General features: G+C 43.5%; 1 protein-coding gene across 1 annotated transcript in view; it reads right to left on the minus strand.

The window, feature by feature from the left end:
* Positions 1–21,573, minus strand: part of XKR4 (XK related 4) — a 296,678-nt gene that overhangs the window by 75,047 nt on the left and 200,058 nt on the right. The window lies entirely within an intron of this gene.

Genomic DNA, 21,573 nt, shown 5'->3' on the forward strand with positions numbered 1-21,573 from the left:
GATGTATAAGTAGGGGCATAGCGAGCAGATCGAGGGACGTGATCGTCCCCCTCTATTCGACATTGGTGAGGCCTCATCTGGAGTACTGTGTCCAGTTTTGGGCCCCACACTACAAGAAGGATGTGGATAAATTGGAGAGAGTCCAGCGAAGGGCAACAAAAATGATTAGGGGTCTGGAACACATGACTTATGAGGAGAGGCTGAGGGAACTGGGAATGTTTAGTCTACGGAAGAGAAGAATGAGGGGGGATTTGATAGCTGCTTTCAACTAACTGAGAGGTGGTTCCAGAGAGGATGGTTCTAGACTGTTCTCAGTGGTAGAAGAGGACAGGACAAGGAGTAATGGTCTCAAGTTGCAGTGGGGGAGGTTTAGGTTGGATATTAGGAAAAACTTTTTCACTAGGAGGGTGGTGAAACACTGGAATGCGTTACCTAGGGAGGTGGTGGAATCTCCTTCCTTGGAAGTTTTTAAGGTCAGGCTTGACAAAGCCCTGGCTGGGATGATTTGATTGGGGATTGGTCCTGCTTTGAGCAGGGGGTTGGACTAGATGACCTCCTGAGGTTCCTTCCAACCCTGATATTCTATGATTCTATGGTATTGGCCTCCGGGAGCTATCCCAGAATGCTCCATTGTGACTGCTCTGGACAGCACTTTCAACTCAGATGCACTTGCCAGGTACACAGGAAAAGCACAGTAAACTTATGAATTTCATTTCCTGTTTGGCCAGTGTGACGAGCTCATCATCAGAGGTCACCATGCAGAGCTCATCAGCACAGGTGACCATGCAGTCCCAGAATCGCAAAAGAGCTCCAGCACGGACCGAATGGGAGGTACTGGATCTGACTGCTGTATGGGGAGACGAATCCATGCTATCAGAACTCCGTTCCAAAAGACAAATGCCAAAATATTTGAAAAAATCTCCAAGGGCATGAAGGACAGAGGCTATCACAGGGACCTGCAGCAGTGCCGTGTGAAACTTAAGGAGCTGAGGCAAGCCTACCAAAAAAACAGAGTCAAACGCCTGCTCGGGGTCAGAGCCCCAGACATGCCGATTCTATCATGAGCTGCCTGCAATTCTAGGGGGTGCCCCTACAACTACCCCACACCTGTACGTGGACTCCTGCAAGGGAGTCTCAACAACAGGGATGAGTATTTTGGGGATGAGGAGGGGGAGGTTGAAGATAGCACACATCAGGTAAGTGGAGAAACTGTTCTCCCCAACAGCCAGGAACTGTTTATCACCTTGGAGACAGTACCATCACAACCCGGGCTTCCGGACTTTGAAGGCCTCTGGTGAGTGTACCTTTGTAAATACAATACAGGGTTTAAAAGCAAGCATGTTTAATGATTAATGTGCCCTGAAGACTTGGGATGCATTCGCGGCCAGTACAGCTACTGGAAAAGTCTTAACGTGTCTGGGGATGGAGCGGAAATCCTCCAGGGACATCTCAGTGAAGCTGTCCTGGAGGTACTCCCAAAGCCTTTGCAAAAGGTTTCTGGGGAGGGCAGCCTTATTGCGTCCTCCGTGGTAGGATACTTTACCACGGCAGGCCAGTAGCATGTAGTCTGGAATCATTGCATAAGAAAGCATGGCAGCGTGTGGTCCCGATGTTTGCTGGCAAGCAACATCCGTTCTTTATCTCTCTCTGTTATCCTCAGGAGAATGATATCATTCATGGTCACCTGGTTGAAATAGGGGAATTCAGAGGTGGCCATTCCTGCTGATTGCCTGTTGCTGAAAAGAAATCATCACCCTTTTAGCCACGTGGTGAGGGGAGGGGTGAAGCGATCATCCCAGAGAATTGGGTGTGTGGGGGGGTTTAGTTGGGTTTGTGCTGCACGTTAACCCGAAAACATCAGCCCCTCCTTTTAAATGGCCAATGTGTCTTTTTCAATTTTACTCTCCCTTTTTTTCCTCCTGCAGCTGCAAATGTTTCAACGCTGCCACTAGCATCTCTGTCCCAGAGGCTTGCGCAGATAAGGCGGTGAAAAAAATGCACTCGCGATGAAATATTCTCTGAGCTCATGCAGCCCTCCCGCACTGCAAGAACCCAGCAGAATGTGTGGAGGCAGACAATGGCAGAGTCCAGGAAAGCACGAAATGAACGCAAGGACAGGAGGCGGGAGCAACAGGAGAGGTGGTGGGATCAAGAGGAAAGGTGGTGGCAGCATGATGAGAGGAGGCAGGATGCAATGTTGAGGCTACTGGAGGATCAAACTGATATGCTCCGGCATATGGTTGAGGTGCAGGAAAGGCACAGACCGCCACTGCAGCCCCTGTGTAACCAACTGCCCTCCTTCCCAAGTTCCATAGCCTCCTCACCCAGATGCCCAAGAACGCGGGGTGCGGGACTCTGGGCACCCGAGCACGCCACTCCAGAGGACTGCCCAAGCAACAGAAGGCTGGCATTCAATAAGTTTTGAAGTGCAGTGTGGCCTTGTCCTTCCCTCCTCCCCTCCTTCCCCACCTCACCCGCTGCTTCCCTCCTCCCCCACCCCTCCCGGGCTACCTTGGCAGTTATCCCCCTATTTGTTTGACAAATTAATAAAGAATGCATGAATTTGAAACAACAATGACTTTATTGCCTCTGCAAGCGGTGATCGAAGTGGGGAGGGGAGGGCTGTTGGCTTACAGGGAAGTAGAGTGAACCAAAGGGGTGGGTCTTCATCAAGGAGAAACAAACAGAACTGTCACACCGTAGCCTGGTCAGCCATGAAACTGGTTTTCAAAGCTTCTCTGATGCGCAGCACACCCTGCTGTGCTCTTCTAACCGCCCTGGTGTCTGGCTGCACGTAATCAGCGGCCAGGCGATTTGCCTCAACTTCCCACCCTGCCATAAACGTCTCCCCCTTACTCTCACAGGTATTGTAGAGCACACAGCAAGCAGTAATAACAATGGGAATATTGGTTTTGCTGAGGTCTAACTGAGTCAGTAAACTGCGCCAGCGCACTTTTAAACGTCCAAATGCACATTCTGCCACCATTCTGCACTTGCTCAGCCTATAGTTGAACAGCTCCTGACTACTGTCCAGGCTGTCTGTGTATGGCTTCATGAATCATGGCATTAAGGGGTAGGCTGGGTCCCCAAGGATAACTGTAGGCATTTCAACATCCCCAACGGTTATTTTCTGGTCTGGAAAGTAAGTCCCTTGCTGCAGCTGTTCATACAGACCAGAGTTCCTGAAGATGCGAGCATCATGTACCTTTCCTGGCCATCCCACATTGATGTTGGTGAAACGTCCCTTGTGATCCACTAGTGCTTGCAGCACCACTGAAAAGTACCCCTTTCGATTTATGTACTGGCTGCCTTGGTGATCCGGTTCCAAGATAGGGATATGCATTCCGTCTATCGCCCCACCACAGTTAGGGAATCCCAGTGCAGCAAAGCCATCCACTATGACCTGCACATTTCCCAGAGTCACTACCCTTGATATCAGCAGTTCAGCGATTGTTTGGCTACTTGGATTACAGCAGCCCCCACAGTAGATTTGCCCACTCCAAATTGATTCCCGACTGACCAGTAACTGTCTGGCGTTGCAAGCTTCCACAGGGCTATTGCCACTCGCTTCTCAACTGTCAGGGCTGCTCTCATCTTGATATTCTTGCTCTTCAGGGCAGGGGAAAGCAAGTCACAAAGTTCCATGAAAGTGCCCTTACACATGCGAAAGTTTCACAGCCACTGGGAATCGTCCCAGACCTGCAACACTATGCGGTCCCACCAGTCTGTACATGTTTCATGGGCCCAGAATTGGCGTTCCATGGCATAAGCCTGCCCCATTGCCACCAGGATGGCCAAATTGCCAGGGCCCGTGCTTTGAGAGAAATCTGTGTCCATGTCCTCATCACTCTCGTCACCGTGCTGCCATCGCCTCCTTGCCTGCTTTTGCAGGTTCTGGTTCTGCATATACTGCATGATAATGCGTGAGGTGTTTACAATGCTCATAACTGCTGCGGTGATCTGAGCGGGCTCCATGCTTCCCGTGGTATGGCGTCTGCAAGAGAGCAGAATTGCAAGGGAAGTGGTGGTTGGATGACCAGTTTTGCAGACCTACTGCACCATCTGCTGCCAGGACACAACAGCTGAGCGGGTTGCACGCTTGCCGTGGCATGGCAAGACAAGAGCAGCCAAGCAGAGTTGCAGTGGAAGCGGCCCTGCGAGACCACCAGGAGAGCAGAGTGCCAGCGGAAGTGGTGGAGGACGACGGTCATATAGAGGACCTGTGAGGTGGATTCATAGCATCAGGAGAGCAGGAAAGTGGAGTGGCAGTGGAAGCGGTGGATGACAACGACGGTTAGCAGTCCTACTGCACCCTCTGCTGAAAGCAGTATGGCGCCCGCACGGAAAAAAGGCGTGAAACGATTGTCTGCCGTTGCTTTCACAGAGGGAGGGGCGACTGATGACATGTACCCAAAACCACCCGCGACAATGTTTTTGCCCCATCAGGCATTGGGAGCTTAACCCAGAATTCCAATGGGCGGCGGAGACTGCAGGAACTGTGGGTTAGCTTCCCACAGTGCAATGCTCCAAAAGTCAACACTAGCGTTGGTACTGTGGACGCACTTCGATGACTTAATGCGCTTAGTTCATTAGTGTGGGGGCACACACAATCGACTGTATAAAATCGCTTTCTAAAAAATCAACTTCTATAAATTCGACCTGATTTCATAGTGTAGATATACCCTTGGAAAGAATAATTATATTAAGTGCTACCTATGATCCTCAAAAAAAACAACTGCATCTTAGTGCTGGCAGATTGTTTAAATGCTGGGCACTAGCTTACTCAGTTGCAAACCAGGAAATTGATACTGTGGCAAAAGGCCTAGTCTGTTTGAATGTGCCATATGATTAAAATCCCCAGAACAGGAAAAGGAGGAGGACTACAGGCTACCACACCCAAAGACAACATCTCAAAGATAAATTCTATGGATACTTGTGTAGATGGGAAGTTTCTGGAAGAGAGGGCCACTTGGCTTGTGGTGGAGAAGAGGTAATGTATGGTAGGGCAGGTCCCTAGGCAGTCCCAGACAGGCCTCACATTTCAGGTTTTCAGAGCTCTGTTTATTTATCATACATGGCACATTTCTTAAGATTAGTTTCCAATAGACTGTCATCATGTAGGCAGTTCAACCAATGGCTCAAGAAAGCAGTCCTGGACATCCTTTGCAAATGTGTTCCCCTCTGTAGCTTTTGTATAATTTTCAACCTAGTCAATAACTGAATAATTGAAAGCCTGCATGATCAAAGATATGACCTTCTGACTGCCCTCTCTGCTGATCTACTTTCTCTAACTCTCAAAGTATATAGCAATACGAGAGTCATCTGACTATATTTATTGTCCTTACTTCTAACCAGATTGCCTCTGCTATGTTAGCGAGAATATATCCTCTCCCTACAAACTCAATATCATCCCCTCATTTTATGCTTCTGAAATCCAGTATATTATTTCATTCATTAAAAAATGTGCACACAGGTACTTTTAACAACAGAAAAAAACAAACACAAACAGGGACTTAACTTATCATAATATCATACAACAGATAATATTTTTAGGCTCAACACCTTTAATTATTTTGAGAAGAAAAAAAATTTTACCCACCCATCTTGATTTCAGATCTGTTTTTGTCTCTATTTGGGTGAAGTCCTGGTTCCATTGAAGTCAATGGAAAACCCCCAGTTGACTTCAGTGGGTCCAGGATTTCTCCCTTGGTAGGACTTTTATGCTATTAAACAGATTTTGACAATGGCTGAGATAAAAAATGTTTTTCAAAGGGACTATTGAACATGCACAGTAATTAAATTTAATTTAATTTTACTGTTATATAATATCAAGGGTTGAACTTGATGAACTTTAACAGAAAATAAACATAAGCGTTCCCCATAGACATTTGATTATTATTTTTAGATTTTCCAGAAATGTTCAAGGTACTTTACAGAACAGAGAAGAAGAAAAGGTCTCTGCTCCACAGTGCTTGGAATCTAAGCCTCCAGTCTTGCAACACGGTCTATGTGGTTGGACCCCTGCACCCATGTGGAGCCCCAATGAAATCAACAGGGTTCCACATTAGTGTAGAGGTCTGTCTGCACAGATCCCACAGCAACATTGGTGTCTAATTTTAGATGTGATGAAACAATAAATAAAGTGAGGATAAAAAAGTGGGATGGGGGTTAGTAGCATAGATGTGGTCAGGTAAGGGTTGCAGTAATAAGATTTTTTGTTTTGCTGTATATCCACCTTGAGGGTTCTTTTTTTTATTATTATTGTTATTCATTGCTTGTTGCCTACCCTGAAGTGCATTCTTATAAGGGACTGCAGTATGTAGAAGTTGGTGGCTCAATGAATGGGGACTCGGGGGTTGTTTCATGCATCAGGGACAGAATGGAAAATAAAATAAAGCTTGGAAGCAATGAGAAAAACCAATGAGGCATCAAATCTGGGTTAGTCTGCAGAATGGAGTGGAGGGGCAAAGGAATATGACAGGCTGTAAGCATGTTGAGCATTTTCATGCATTTCCATTGAGCACAGTATAGCTCCAGAGGACATGTAACGTGATAGTGAGTCACATTTAACGGTATGCTTTTTTCAGATAAGAAATATATGATTTTTAAAACAGACTTGCACTTCGATTAATTAGCTCTCTATGAATTTTATCTTATCAGTTTTTGTGGTTAACTGTATTAATACAAGTTCTTCATTTAAGCTATTCATAAGCTTTGGATGGTGAAAACTTTCCACAGATCAGTTTGAGAATTTATCGGGTTTCTAGTCATCATTACCTGCTTTTTCTGACACCAGCCCTAAGTGCCTTTTCTTTTAATCCTTGTCCTGCAATGCCCTATGAATAGCCTGAAAATCAATCACTTTGACCAATCATCATGGTGTTGTTGGACAAATGGAAATTCAGCTAATTAAGGACAGGCTCACCTGTGTTGGAACAGACAGGGCCTGTATAAAGCCTGGTACCTGACTGCAGAGAGGAGCAGAGCTGCTGCTGGTGGGAAGTAGGCTACAGTCACTCCCTGAGTAGAGGGAGGCAAACCCAGAGAGGGGGGAAGCCAGATATGTAGGAAGTAGCTCATGAAAACAGCAGCAAGCGGTAGGATTGTACAGGGACTAGGGCTGCTTGTTATAAGGTCTCTGGACTGGGACCCAGTGTAGAGGGCAGACCTGGGTTCCCCTACCAGCCACTGTGTAGTGGCAAGGGCATTGGAGGTGCCAGCCAGCCAGCAGGTCTGGAAAGACTGAATTCCCCAGAAGGGGAGGTCTCTAGTAACCTCGCTGGAGGGCCAAGCTACAGAGAGGAAGCTGCAGACCTCGGAGTGAGCGGGGCATCAGAGCAAGACAAGATGGGAGAAGACAACACTAGAGGGAGAGAGTAAGCTGGAAGAGCTAATTCCCAAGACAGCCAGAAGGAGATGCTGCTTGCTGTGAGTGGACCCTGTGACACTGAGAGAATGTTCATTATAAAGACACAGCGCACAGCAAGGCTATGTCTTCACTGCAGAATCAACCTGGACTCTTTCCTGAGTTTTGCCTGAACCCCCTTACTGTCCACACATACAAACATTTGACCTGGGTTTGATGATGCTTTAAACCTAGGCTAGCTGACGTGGCTGGTGAAAGCCCAGGTTCCACTTTAATTCTGGCTGTAACCTGCCACTTTGCAGTTTGGATGCAGGCTACTTACCTCAGGTGCTGATAATCCTCCAATGTCTTCTCACAATTCTCCTGAGGCCATATTTGCCTGCCTTTCTACCTGCTCCCTTTGTTTGCACCAGAAGTCCCCTATCAGTGTATATAAACCCATTCAGCATTTAAACCAGGATCATCCTTTGCTATGGGGCAAGGGAGCAGTTGCCCCTCAGATCTTGGATTGCCCCCGATTTTTCATAGTTCCTCCCTAGCTGGTTCAACCTTGTGTGTGCCAGGCTTGCAGGGGTTGCTGGGGAGGTGGGGGGCAGGCTGGGTCTTCTAATCACAATGTTGTCAGTGTTTCTCCCTCTTCCTGCCAGCTGGACAGGAAGCAGCAGTGGAAGCCTGGGCCAGAGCTGAGCACAGATTGAGCCTAAGTCAGGTCCCGATCCCTGCCCCAGGATGGCCATTGTTGTGATATCCCTTCCTCCTGGCCTGCCACCCCCTCCTATTCTCCAGGATAGGACAGGCACACCACGTCCCTGGCCCACCCTGGGATTGGACTGGCCCCTTCCCTCCACCACTCCCTCAAGCAGCCACAGCCTGAGTGGGGAATCAGAAGTGGGGATATTGACACAAACTTTGCTCCCCTCTGAATTTTTCTGAAATGATGCCCCTGATTTAAACCCCATATTCCATGCAACCTGTTACATTTCTACACAGAGATGCCATCCAGGAAATCCTCCTCCCAGCATGCTGCTAGCTGGCCAGTGACTCTCACCAATGGTGGACTTCTAGTATGAGGTCAGTGAGGAGCATGATTTGTGGAGATGTACCTGCAATCAGCCTATCTACAGGAATCACTCCAAGAGGCTGGATTTTTTTGGATGGGAATTCAGTGAAGGGGAAGACTCAAACTGCAAGACCATGTACCGCAAGGCAAAAGGCTCTAATGGCCAGTCGAGCAAATCACCATCAACCTGTCCATACTATAAGGAGTTTGACTGGGTGCGTGGCACTGTCTTGAGCCTGGAACCCCCTGATTTTTGGACGGTATTATTACTAGACTCAGGGCAGAGGGAGTGGAGGAGCCAGAACAGACACCAACTGTTTCAGGACTCACCCCGTACAACCTCAGACTGGGGCCCCAGACCTGTTCAGCAAGGAACAGGCTGGAGAGGATGCTGCAGCGGAACCAATGTTGAAGCCATCGGGTAAGATGTGGCCACCATCCTTGTTGCTGTTATGAGGGATATTATTCCATAAGGGGGCCAGCTTTGTTATGGGAGATGACCCTATGACCAATCTCATTATTGTTATGGGAGATGTTACATGCTGTGGGGTGGTTTTTGTTTCCGTTGAGGGAACAACCTCCCTTTTCTGTCCCCTATACCCCCTTCACTAGGCATGTGAGATCCAAGATGGATTCCAAGTGTGTGTGGGGGAACATTTAAATGTGTAACTAGTGATTTATCAGAGGTTTAGTTGCCTGTACCGGGCCTGTAAACCAGCACTCTCTTTGACCACATCTGACCAAAGCTCTCCTTTGTATCTTCACATATGTTGTGCATTGTACATTATGTCCCAATACTATGAATAGCATTACACACCCTGGCATCCAAACATGTTTGTAGGCAGCACCATCTTGCCTTCAGTCAGTCAATGAATGCAAGGTCTACCATCCTCCTGCAACTGCTCAGGACACAAACTTTTTTCTGCTAGTTCTTCTAAAATCAGAGTTGGGCTTCATGAGCCACAACTTGGTCTCTTAAAATACCAGTGGGTACTGACATCCCACTGATAACCATATTATTGGGAGGGAATAAAGTCCCAGCTTATACAAATTTGAAAATACCAGATCACTGAAATACCCTGGAGTCTTGCACCCTGCCAGTGAATCCCACACTGGTGTTCATGAACCTCCTTCTGTGGTCGACCAAGGCCAGCATAATGAGCAAGCAGTATCGTTTCCAGCTGACATATTACTGTACACTTTGGTGGGGGATGTGTGGGTAGGGCAAACAATGGTCACATTATAGATCAGTAGTTTGGGAACCTCATTTACTAAAAGCCCACCATTATTTTGAGGACATTAAAAATCTTCACCACTCAAATCACAGCAATAAATCACCTCACGCACCTATCATCATAGCACTGACATCTGGCCAACACCAAACAGACTATCCCCCAACCTGTAGCAGTCTTGGATAGCCAGCTTTCAGATGGCAACCCACTTCTGGACTAGTATGTGCTCTTTCATCTGCATATCCTGGTGTGGAGGGTTGGGGAAAACTCCACACACAACTCCAGGAAGGTGGCCTTCCTCATGCAGAAGTACAGGACATCCTGCATCTTCATGATGATGTGAACCCACCAGTAGCTGTGGCCCAGCTACAGCACTGCAGGTGAATGGAAGTGGAACACACAGCTATTATGACTGCATTAGCTGTCTCCACTCTGCTGTGTCTGCACGCAGCTTGCGGATCTTCTCAGCAAGGCTCACCACCTTCTCAGGGCAACAAGTTGCTGCTGAAATCCCTCCACCATGTCTCATGTCCTCTATCTGCCTTCTCTTACCAAAATGAGAGTTGCATTAATGCCAACAGCTGAAACAGGTCATCCTCCTGAGCTGGATCCATGCCTTGCTACTGATTAGAATGGTGGCCATTGAGAGATGTGAAGTGTGCCAAGCTGGAAGTACTTTACTTTATTGAGTTGGTTGACTAACAACATTCTGCACGAGGACCCAGGAAGGACAGACAAGTTCTCCTACAATATGCTGCAAAACAATTCATAGAGCGGGGGAGCTTAGTGCAGCACAAAGAGCCATGGGATAATTCCCCAAAAGTCCTAGCAGCCCACTTGGGCTAATGCAGTGCCAGTGTAGATGTGGCTACCCAGCTATGACCTGAGTGTGGTTTAGTAGTATGGACACTCACACCCTGTATTTGTATTGTATGAATAGAATGTTGTTGGCACTTAATATTCCAAATAAAAATCTCTTGTCATATTTTTGAGCAGCTTCCATCTCTACAGAGAGCAATGTTTCCCTCACTTGAGAATCCAGAGAGACTACTTAGTGGGCTGACACCTCACCGTATGTTCTGGTACTGATTTAGTGAAAATTTTTCTTCTCTGATTGCCAGCGCAATATATAGTCTGTGCATATCATGCCAACAGCTGACATTGAGATTTGTGCGTGGAACAAGTGCAGGCTATGCAATACGGAAATAGTATCAGGAATGGGAAAAAAGGATCAGATCCCAGATCAGGTCCTAGATCCATAAGCACAGATCAGAATAGAAAATTTTGCCCTTATTAACTGAAAGCTTGATTGAGACAAGTTGCCGTAAGGCAGAAAACCAAGCAAGCCAACATAAATTTGATCTCATTTGATACACAGATGAGAAAGAGTACCTGAATGCACTGATCAGCAAAGCCCCCAAAAACAGACATAATCCACTACGGTTAGTTTACAGTGACCACCTACAACAACACTGTGAGAATGGGGGGATGGGGTGAAATATGACATGAAAACAAATAATTTGCTCTGTCTTGTTTCTATTGCAAATTAGGATTTATTCAAATTTCTTTTTAAAAGTGTCTAGCCCATGTCTAAGTGCTTGTACAGTAATTAAATATATAAAATTCCATTAAAATACAGTGACATGGTCAGTGTAGTCAATCTCAGTTGACAATATACAAAACTGCCCAACAACAAGGCTTCCTTCACCAACCCCTCAATAAAATCCCATGAAAATCCATGAGCCTTACAGCATTCCCCGAAGGGTAGATTTAGGCACTTTGGACTAAATGCCTTTCAGAGGTGAGGACCCCTCATGTAGCTTGCTGAGGCACCTCAGACAATTCCAACTGTAGCAAATCAGGATAGAAATTCCTTTTTAGTTTTATTTTTCTGAGTCAGTACAATTAATTTCATGTCACATTTTTCTGACATTAGATCAGATATGATTCTTAATTCATACTTCTAATACTTCATTCATGCTAGTGAATTAGGGCCAGATTCTGTCACCCTTACTCCTGTTGATTTCTATGAGATTACAAGCAGCACACAGTATTACACAACTGGAACAACAATGGCAGAATCTGCCCCTGAAAGAACACTAGTTTAAAAGCAATGTTAGATTCCAAAACAAATTGTCTCTACTAACGTTGTACCGTTTTGTCTCCCTATATCATGTCAAACACATCCATGCAGGGCCAGTTCTGCAGTGCTTGCTCAGATGAGTAGTCCTAATGGGGCAATTGAGTACTCATAAGTAATGACTGCAAGATTGTACACTCAGTGGGCCATCGGCCTGATGCTGTTCCCACTGAAATCACAGATTTTTGCCATTGATTGAAATGGTAGCAGGATTTGCCCTCAAAACCTGCTTATCTTCTTACTACATGAGTTCCAGGGAAGTCAGTTGGCGGCTTATAATGAGAACATGACCCAATATCTGTGAGATATTTTGCAGGTTTTCCATTCAGCAGAGGGTGAATTTTAAGCTCCTATGGGCTGATATGGGTGACTAGATATCAGTCACATGTTGCCATTGAGGTGATTGTTTGGAAAAGCCACCTTTATTCTTTTGCCTGCTTCTTAAAAAGTCTAGATACTGCTCTTATGGATTGCTAGAGTATGAAGTTACAATAACTACCAAAATTAATCCCATCAGGGCTCCAAAAAGGCATCAATGGAAGCTTTTATAGTTCTGCTGCAGGATGAGAATTAAAATGTAACAAAAATAACTGCATTAGGTTTAGTAGGTCAGTCTCATACTTGCACTCTGCTAAGCCGTGACCTACTAACTAGCTTTGCTTATCTGGTATAAAGTACAGACAATTTCTGTTGTGATACTTCAAAACTGGTGGTTCAGTGCCCTCAGATTATGTCACTTTATGGTAACAAGAATATCACACCTAATTTCAGCACATTTTAGTTTTTAGTCTGTGCTCTCTGCATTTCTCTAACTACTTTTCTTTTGTTCTTCTTTTGTAATAGCCGGAAACCCAGCACTGAAGAAAATTAATATTGCTTCATAAGACCAAAACGTATAGACAAGCACTGCAGTCAGCTTTCATTTGTATTCTTTGGTGAAACCTTGACTCTGACTAGGATATGGAAAGACGCTGCCTAGAGCCCTGAGGAGGTACAACTTATAGACACACATGCAGCTACTTGTCCGTCTTTCTGTCTTTTTTTTCTTTTTAAACTTATGAAGATAGAGGGTGAAATGCTGGCCCTGTTGAAGTCAATGGGAGTCCACAATTTCAGAGCTGGGCACCAGAACCCCCCATGAGGTTGGGGTGGAGTGCCATGAAGAACCCTGATGAGTTCAACTAACTAGGCTGCAGAGTTCAAATGGTCTCAGCTAAGCGGACATTCTTTGAATAGTTCTCACCATCTCCTGCATGAAGTTCATCTCTCACTGCTGGATGCAAAACATCTTTGGTTTGAGACAAAGCTCAGGATCTATCAAACCAGCGTACCACGTGGTATTGCTGTATGAGTCAGAAACCTGGACCCTCTTACAGGCAGACATGGAGCGGCTAGAGGCATTTCATATGTGCTCTCAGCACCAAATCCCGAGCATAACGTCGTTTGCCTTTGTGCAAAATATTAGTCTCACAAAGATTTGGCCTTCCTTCAATCACTCATTATGTTAAAAAACAATATAGTTATATTGCCAGGATGGACAAAAACACCTCGGCACACTGTGCTGTCACTCTCCATCGATGTGTGAAGTGGTGTATGCCCTGACACCTTACCTTGCACTGTCCATGGGGCACCCTACAGATTCATGGATTCGCAGGATTGAGCCAGATCTTGGAACTTCACTATGATGCCTGGTGCTCACCTGGTGCTACAGCTCACTTCATCGAAAGCTTATACTCAAATAAATTGGTTAGTCTCTAAGGTGCCACAAGTACTCCTTTTCTTTTTTCTCTATACACTGATACTCAGCAGCTAAAGTGTGTCTCCTTGTCACAGCAGAAATGCTGGCTGATGTCACGTCATCTCACCTATCTCTGAAATCTATGTTCATGGGGAAAATTATTAAACTGTCTTTCAAACAAACACCTTATGCCTGTGGCAGGGAAAAGGTAGGGGTTTTTTTGAGTGAGGGGAGCCGGTGGGGGACAGGAAGGAGGACATGGGACTTGTCAGTGTAGACGAATAACCCACAAAACTGATGTTTGGGCATTAGTGTTAAATTAAAGCTAGCACTGAATAGACACTGGGAAAATTTTTAGCCACAAATTAACAAACATTTTTGCACTTACTGGATAGGTGCTAATGAGTTTGTATGTCAGTTTTACTGTCCATTCAGAGGAAGCAATCAAAAGATAAATATTAGGTAGATAATTACGTAGGATCTTAGTACATAGGATTCACACAAATTTTGTTTATGATTGCCTAGTAGCTAGTACATCTATAGAGCTAATGATAAACGCATTTACAACCTGATAGCCTCAAGATGCTATTTATTTCAATAACAAAATAAAATAGAAAGAAAATCAAAACATGTTTATAAGACATCTCTTTTTAGAAGAAAAAATGTTTTAAGTTGGAAGACTCTTGGATGCTTGAACTGCAGGACCATATGTAAAAGGATTTAAATATACAAATTCAAGCCCCAGTAATGATTATGGTGCTACCATTTCATAAACGGATTCAAAGTAGCATTATAAAGCGCAACACTAGAGATGGACAAATACCACAAACAGATGATTCACAAATGTTTTCATGAATAAAAGCTACGAGTTCAGTTCTCTGCTATTCCTGTTGACATATTATCAGACTTCACAAATATTCAGATAACTACCAAGTATACATAAAAATATTAAATAACTGCAAAAGCTCATCACGTTGCACCACAAATGACTGTTCATCTGGAAGATCAGACTGCTTAGTTCATTGCCTAAAAATGAATTTAGTTTCCTAACTTTAGGCTCCTGAGTTTGAAAATGTTGGTCAACATGATGGGCTGAAAGTTACTCATGCCAGTGACAGAGCTCGGACTCGCATTCCCAAGCCTGCGCTCTGACCACTTAGCTAATTCCTCCAGACTCAAAAACTTTTGTGTCAATTTCTTTTAAAAAAAACATCAAACTACACTGAAGGCATTTTACAAACTCGAGTGTTTGTGTAGGTTTGGCAGATTTCAATTTTTATTTTTTTGTAAATTCAACAGTTAGTATTGCTTGTTATTTTTAACCTTTTTTCCATTTTTTATATATTTTAATACATTTTCACAGGTTTCACAGTGGTGCTGCATGCAGCTCCCTGAGCACCTGCAGTTCTGTGACAGCAGGGCTGCCGGGAGCTCCCTGTGCACCGGATCAGTGCAGGCACAAAGCAGAGACCCCCAGCCAAGGCCATGAGGTAGAGGACAAGACCGTGGTCACCAGGGAGGCCACCTGCTGCTGAACAGCTGCTGCCTGGGATCAGCCCCTGCACTTCCCACCAGTGAATGAGTGGGACCGTGACAGCAGGGCTACAGAGGGCTCCCTGTGCAACCGTAGCGCTAGTTACACAAGGTGCGGGAAGGCGGTGCTTGCTGACTGTTTCCTATGGATATATATATTTTTTGTCGCTTTCAGTGTGTCAGGTGAAATTGATGTTTACTGAAGACTAACTATTTAAATTGAATCCTGCCAAGCCAATCTGTGTGTGAACAGAAATTTTCTATCTGACTATAGTACCTCCAGCGGAGGCTGGGGGGTGTTTTGTTTAATTTTGTTAGGATAACTAGTGTGTATAAGGATATGTGATAGATAATCTCCTACTGGAATTCTCTCCAAGAAGCTGAAGGGATGTTCATGCAAGTTGTTGTGATACTATGTCTTCTATGAGACTTTGTAATCTGACTCCTACTTCTCTTTTATATGCATTGATTTGTTTATTTCTGCTTGCAGGCTACGTATAGTATAGTTTGTTAGCCCTTTATTTCTTCCTATATGTCTAAGCCTTCAAGTCAAAATCAAGTTTGGATGTTGGCTTGCATATATGCAGCTGTAAAGATGGTGTCACAGCTGGAAATATTTATGAAAATCTGACCTTTCTAATTTGCATTTTGGGGGAAGGGAAGTTGTTCAAATAATTTTAGATCTGTTAATCTGAAAGAACGGGTCTCAGTGAATCTGTTTCCCACTATTTGTGATGTCCTGAGAGATGCAAGGTGTCAGTCTCAGGATATTGGAATTATGTAATTTTTTTCCATAAAGTATCTCCTAAGATTAGTAACATATAAACATAGGAATATTCATATTGGATCAGAACCATGATCCATCTACTACATTATTCTGTCACTAACAGTGACCAGTACCAAATGCTTCAGAGGAAGGTGCAAGGAAACCCACAGTAAACAGTTCTCATATAACTTGTCCAAAGGGAAAGTTTCTTTCCAACCCAGAGTATTTAGAGCCTTGCAGGGTGAGGTTTATATCCCCAGTGATATCTTGTGGCAATGAGTTCCACAGTCTAATTACATGTTGTGTGGAAAAAGTATTTCCTTTTATCAATTTTGAATTTTCTACCTGTCAATTTCATTGAGTGTCCCTTTGTTCTTATATTATGAGAGGGTCAATAGAAGTTGCTGATTTACTTTTTCTGGACCATTTTTTATTTTGTACACTTTTAGCATGTCCCCTTTCATTAATCCTCTCTAAATTAAACAAACAGTCTCTCTTCATGAGAGCTTTTCCACACCCCTATTCATTTTCATTGCCCAGGTAGGGTCTTTGGTTTAGTGACATATAGCATCATATTATCTGTGGATAACACAATTGTGTTTACTACTCTTTTATATTTATGCATCAGAGCAGGCATTTCACATTAAACAGAACAGGGTCTAAAACTGACATCAATATTTCTTTAAAAAATGCTAAGAGTTTTTGCCCTTGTATTTCTTCAAGCTTCTGCTAAAAGTGAATTTTTGCAGCTGCTTGAAGTCATTGATAACTGGAGTTTAGAATTGAAATGCTGACAAAACCTTACCCATTATTGCATTTAGCAGCCCCTGCCATACTGCAATCAGCCCTATATTGTGCATTTTTGTGTTGTGAATCTCTCTGATCTAAACATTTGTTAGCTTAAAATATCAATTCAATTTCAATCCATTATGCTCTTCTCAGAACTCCCATCTGGCTTCCAATGCCATGCTGTGTGATATGCTCCTTAGACTCCGAAGGCTTGATTCTCCCCTCGCTTACCTTGTTGTAAATCTGGAGTAATATAATTGAAGGCAATGGAATTACACCATTCTAAAACAGGTGTGAGAGGAGACTAAACCCCAGAGTACAGCTACATAATGGTCTCAATGTATTCTTTACATCTTGCTTCCACAATTTTGCTGCTGTATCAATTTCTGGAGGAAGTGAAATTCAATGTAAATAAAATAAATACACTCCCCTACCCCCCTTTGGACTCTTTCAAACTCTGTTTTATTCCTGCTGAATCATCACTCAAGACATTTGCAGTCATTTCCAAGAAAGCTCCTTAAAATAAAATTGACTCCATACGAATGGAAAATAAAACTGTTTTCTAAAGGAAATGCCAAGAAGGGGAAATAAAATATTTATCACCTGGAAAAAACACGTTTACTGCAAACTACTTGAGGGTTTCTTGTGATTGGAGTTGACAGTAACTGATTAAAGAGCTGTGTGAGAGCACTCTGGTCACATGCTGTGCCTGTGTGAATTGCTAGAACTACAGTGGTTTTAAAAAAATCCTGTAGTAAGCCATTTTCAATTTGCTGTTAACTTGGCCCACTTTGTTTGCTTTCTGCCTTCCACTCGGCAAAGACTGCAAAGATAACGGTTACCTTTTAAAGTAGTTATTTTTAGTGCCTATGAGTAATAGGAAAGAAAAGCCTTCTGCACTTAGCCAGAGAATAAATGCCAGAACTGCAGTAAGGTCAGTGGCAGGTAAAAGGTCAAGTACACCATGATACATTTGGACTTCAATTTTCTTATGGCTTCCCTTCCTCTTCTTTATTAGGCTTCATTACCAACAGTGGCTAAAGTGGGAGTTTAAAAAGGAACTCTCGGAATAATCTTTTGTCATAAGACAGCTAGGATACCTGGAAGCTAACTAGACAGTGTATGCGCACCAGGAGACTGGTGTTACAGTAGGAGCTCTTTCTGCAGGCTGGTGCTTCTCCTTGCAGTGTTGTCCCTTTACACTCCCACTCAAACATTTTTAGAGAACAGAAAAGTGAACACAAAAATATGTATTTGTTTTCAGTGTTTGTTAAAGCCTGAAAACGGCCTAAAATTTTATACGCTGTCTAAGAGGAAAGACTCCTGTTAATGTAAGTGGGCTACGGGATCAGTCCCTAGATCATTCTGCTGCTCATTTCGCAACAGAGATCTGTTCCTGATCTTGACCATCTCCCCACTCACCACCTTAATTGCCTTCCTGCTGGGTTCTCAAAGCATTTCATTTTGTGGAGCTCTAGGAAGGGCTCTGCAGAGCTCTGGTGGCACTATCTGAGTATTTATGAGGCACTAGTCAAGAATCATTGCCACAGATTATTCAAACTGAAAGCTATTCATGGGTGTTCTGGGGCTGATAAAATGAAAGATTTTATTTCAAGCATTTGACTCGATTATGAGGGAATGAAAGAATTCTTCTGCACTGTGAAGTACATGCAAGGTGGTAAGAAGCACACAGACTCTGTGCCCATTAAATGTAACAGAATGAGATCAATAATGTTACATTCGGTAGGCTCATACGATGTGATTCTTCCTGCCAAGACTATTTAATTCAGTAGAACAGGATGGCCACCCAGGCACGAAGGCTGTGCTATAATTCTTAAATTAAGACTAAAATTGGAAATTGTCTCGTCATTCGTAGCACAAAAGACATTAATGATGTGTTTTTAAATTGCATTCATGATGAAGAGTGAGCAGATCATAGGTTTACTGCTTTATTAACCGACACACTGCAAAAGATAGAGGCTACGGAAAAGTAAAATAAAATATTTAATGCCGTTATAATTTAGCTATTTTATTTTACTTTGTAAGACCCTGGTTTTGCAAGCCCTTACTGAAGTAAGTAGTCTTTGCTCATGCAAGTAGTTCAATTTACTTCTATGGAATGCCTGACATAAGGACTACTCACCTGTGGAAGACTGGACCCATAACTGGGGAGACATTTTACCCTACATTTTGCACAAAATTCTCATTGCCACTAATGGGAATACTGAGCACAAAATGAGGATAGACTATGACTTGTGGATGTTAAAGTCATTATCCTTTTAGCATTTTCCTACTGTAATATGCTAAGACTTGCAATATGTTTTATAGATACTTATCTCTAATTAAGTTCTTCACCAGTTTTTCTTGAACAATTATACTAAGTCTGAAGTTCATGCAATTTATATTGTTAATATATGCAAATCCAATTTAGTCCTGCAACATTCCAAAAATGCCCAAATCATTCCCTTCTACCACTCATTGCACAATGGAACACTCTTCTGGTACACAGGTGTACAAAACACCAAAACCCTCTTCTGGTACCTCACTTATCAATGGTTCACAGTCAAGCTGGAAAGACATATCAAGTGGAGTCCCACAGGGATCACTTCTGGGTAGGGTGACCAGATAGCAAGTGTGAAAAATCGGGACAGGAGGTGGGGGGTAAGAGGAGCCTATATAAGAAAAAGCCCCAAATATCGGGACTGTCCCTATAAAATCGGGACATCTGGTCACTCTAGTTCTGGGTCTGGTGCTGTAAAATTTTCATCAATTATTTAGGTAATGACATAGAGAGTACATTTACAAGTTTGCGGATGATACCAAGCTGGGAGGGGTTGCAAGTGCTTTGATTATAATTCAAAATGATCTGGACAACCTGGAGAAATGGTCTGAATAAAATAGGATGAAATTCAATAAGGACAAATGCAAAGTACTTCACTTAGGAAGGAACCATCAGTTGCACACATACAAAATGGGAAATGACTGCCTAGGAAGGAGTACTGCCAAAAAGGATTTAGGGGTTATAGTGGACCGCAAGCTAAATACGAGTCAACAGTGTAATACTGCTGCCCTCCCCCAAGCAAACATCATTCTGGGATGTATTGATGTGGACAAATTGTAGAAAGTCCAGGGAAGAGCAACAAAAATGATTAAAGGTCTAAAAAACATGACCTATGAGGGAAGATTGAAAAAATTGGGTTTGTTTAGTCTGGAAAAAGAGAAGACTGAGAGGGGACATGATAACAATTTTCAAGTACATAAAAGATTTTTACAAGGAGGAGGGAGAAAAATTGTTCTTCTTAACTTCGGAGGACAGGACAAGAAGCAATGGGCTTAAATTGCAGCAAGGGCAGTTTAGGTTGGACAGTAGGAAAAACTTCTTAATTGTCAGGGTAGTTAAGCACTGGAAGAAATTGCCTAGGGAGGCTGTGGAATCTCTGTCTTTGGAGATTTTTAAGAGCAGGTTAGACAAACACCTAGATAATACTTAGTCTTGCCTTAAGTGCAGAGGACTAGACTTGAAGACCTCTTTATGATACATAAAGGGTGAGAATAATTCTGAGATGAGGCAAAAAGTGAGCTAAAATGTGAATAATGGGGGAGACTATCTTGGACTAACATAGGAAGCCAGCCAATAAAGTTCATATCTAAAAGCATCTGGAGAATAGTTGGATGTTTAATAGTTTATTAAATTCATGTTCTTGTAGCTTTAACTGTCTGTTAGGCGACCAATAACCCAAGAGGACTCAAACCTTTGCAGCATTGAGCAGTCTTTTAGTGTAAGGAAGACTTGTCACAGAAAATTCTCTTTAGGCTATTAGACACAAGCAGGTTTCTTTCCGTGTCAAGCATGCATGCCCAATTCTTCCCCCCCTCCCTTCCCGGTGAACAAACATACCAATTGTGGAAAATAAAGTGATCCAATTGGCATATCGAGTAAATGGAGCACTAGCTCAGTGATATGCTACTCCCTATTTACCTAAGTAAAATTCAGTGCATACACTACCTATACTCCTATATGTAGTGTTGCATCACTGGGACCACTCCAGTTGTATGACCATTGGAGCAGCCCTATTAAAAAAACAACTCTCCCCACAAACCTGCCAGAGAAATGTGTTTTTTCTTTTCCCGCAGTGTCTCTATAAAATACACTGGGCCTGGGTGCTGGAGAAGCAGGCTGTAGTCCTGCACCAATGACAAGTTAAGGACTCATATCTTTCAACCTATTAGAGTTAGAAATAGGAGTGTTATGCTGTGAACAGGGGAGATTGCTATCTTTCTAATAGAATAGGCTGCACTTGTTTCTTGCACTCAAATCTTACAGTCATTAATAAGTATACAGAAGCTTTCTGATGTAATTTTTAGAAGGTTCTTAAAGAAAATTGGTTATAATTTCCCTCTTCCTTTGAGGTCTGTATAGTTGGATTCAAAGGCCAAAACATTCAAAAAATGTGCCTAAAGTTAAGCTTCTAAATCCACATTTAGTCACATAAGTGGTCTGATTGTCAAAACTTCAGTGGGAGCAGCTGGCTGTTTGGTACTTTTGAAAATCAGGCCACTCCTTTAGCTGCTTAAATAATGATTTAGGAGCCTAACTTTAGGCATTTATCTTTGAAAAGTTGGCCACAGTACTTTAAACAGCCAGAAGGAGGCTGGTTATAGTTCTAACAAAATTATGGTTCTAACAAAATCTGTATGAAATTCTCCAAACCATTTTTAATGCTCTTTTTTCTAGTAAAGTAACATATGTACAGATTACATCGGAACGGGCAAACTTTTTAGCCACATGGGATTTCGGAAATTGTATGGCGGGCCGGTTAGGGAGGGGGGCGTGGCCCCCCCATCTGTCCCCCCCCCCGCTTCTTGCCCTCTGACAGCTCCCCCGGGACTCCTGCCCCATCCAACCCCCTCTGTTCCCTGACAGCCCCCCCCCCCGGACCCCGCCCCAT

This window comes from Natator depressus, chromosome 2, assembly GCF_965152275.1.
Source record: "Natator depressus isolate rNatDep1 chromosome 2, rNatDep2.hap1, whole genome shotgun sequence".
Taxonomy (NCBI): Eukaryota; Metazoa; Chordata; order Testudines; family Cheloniidae; genus Natator; species Natator depressus.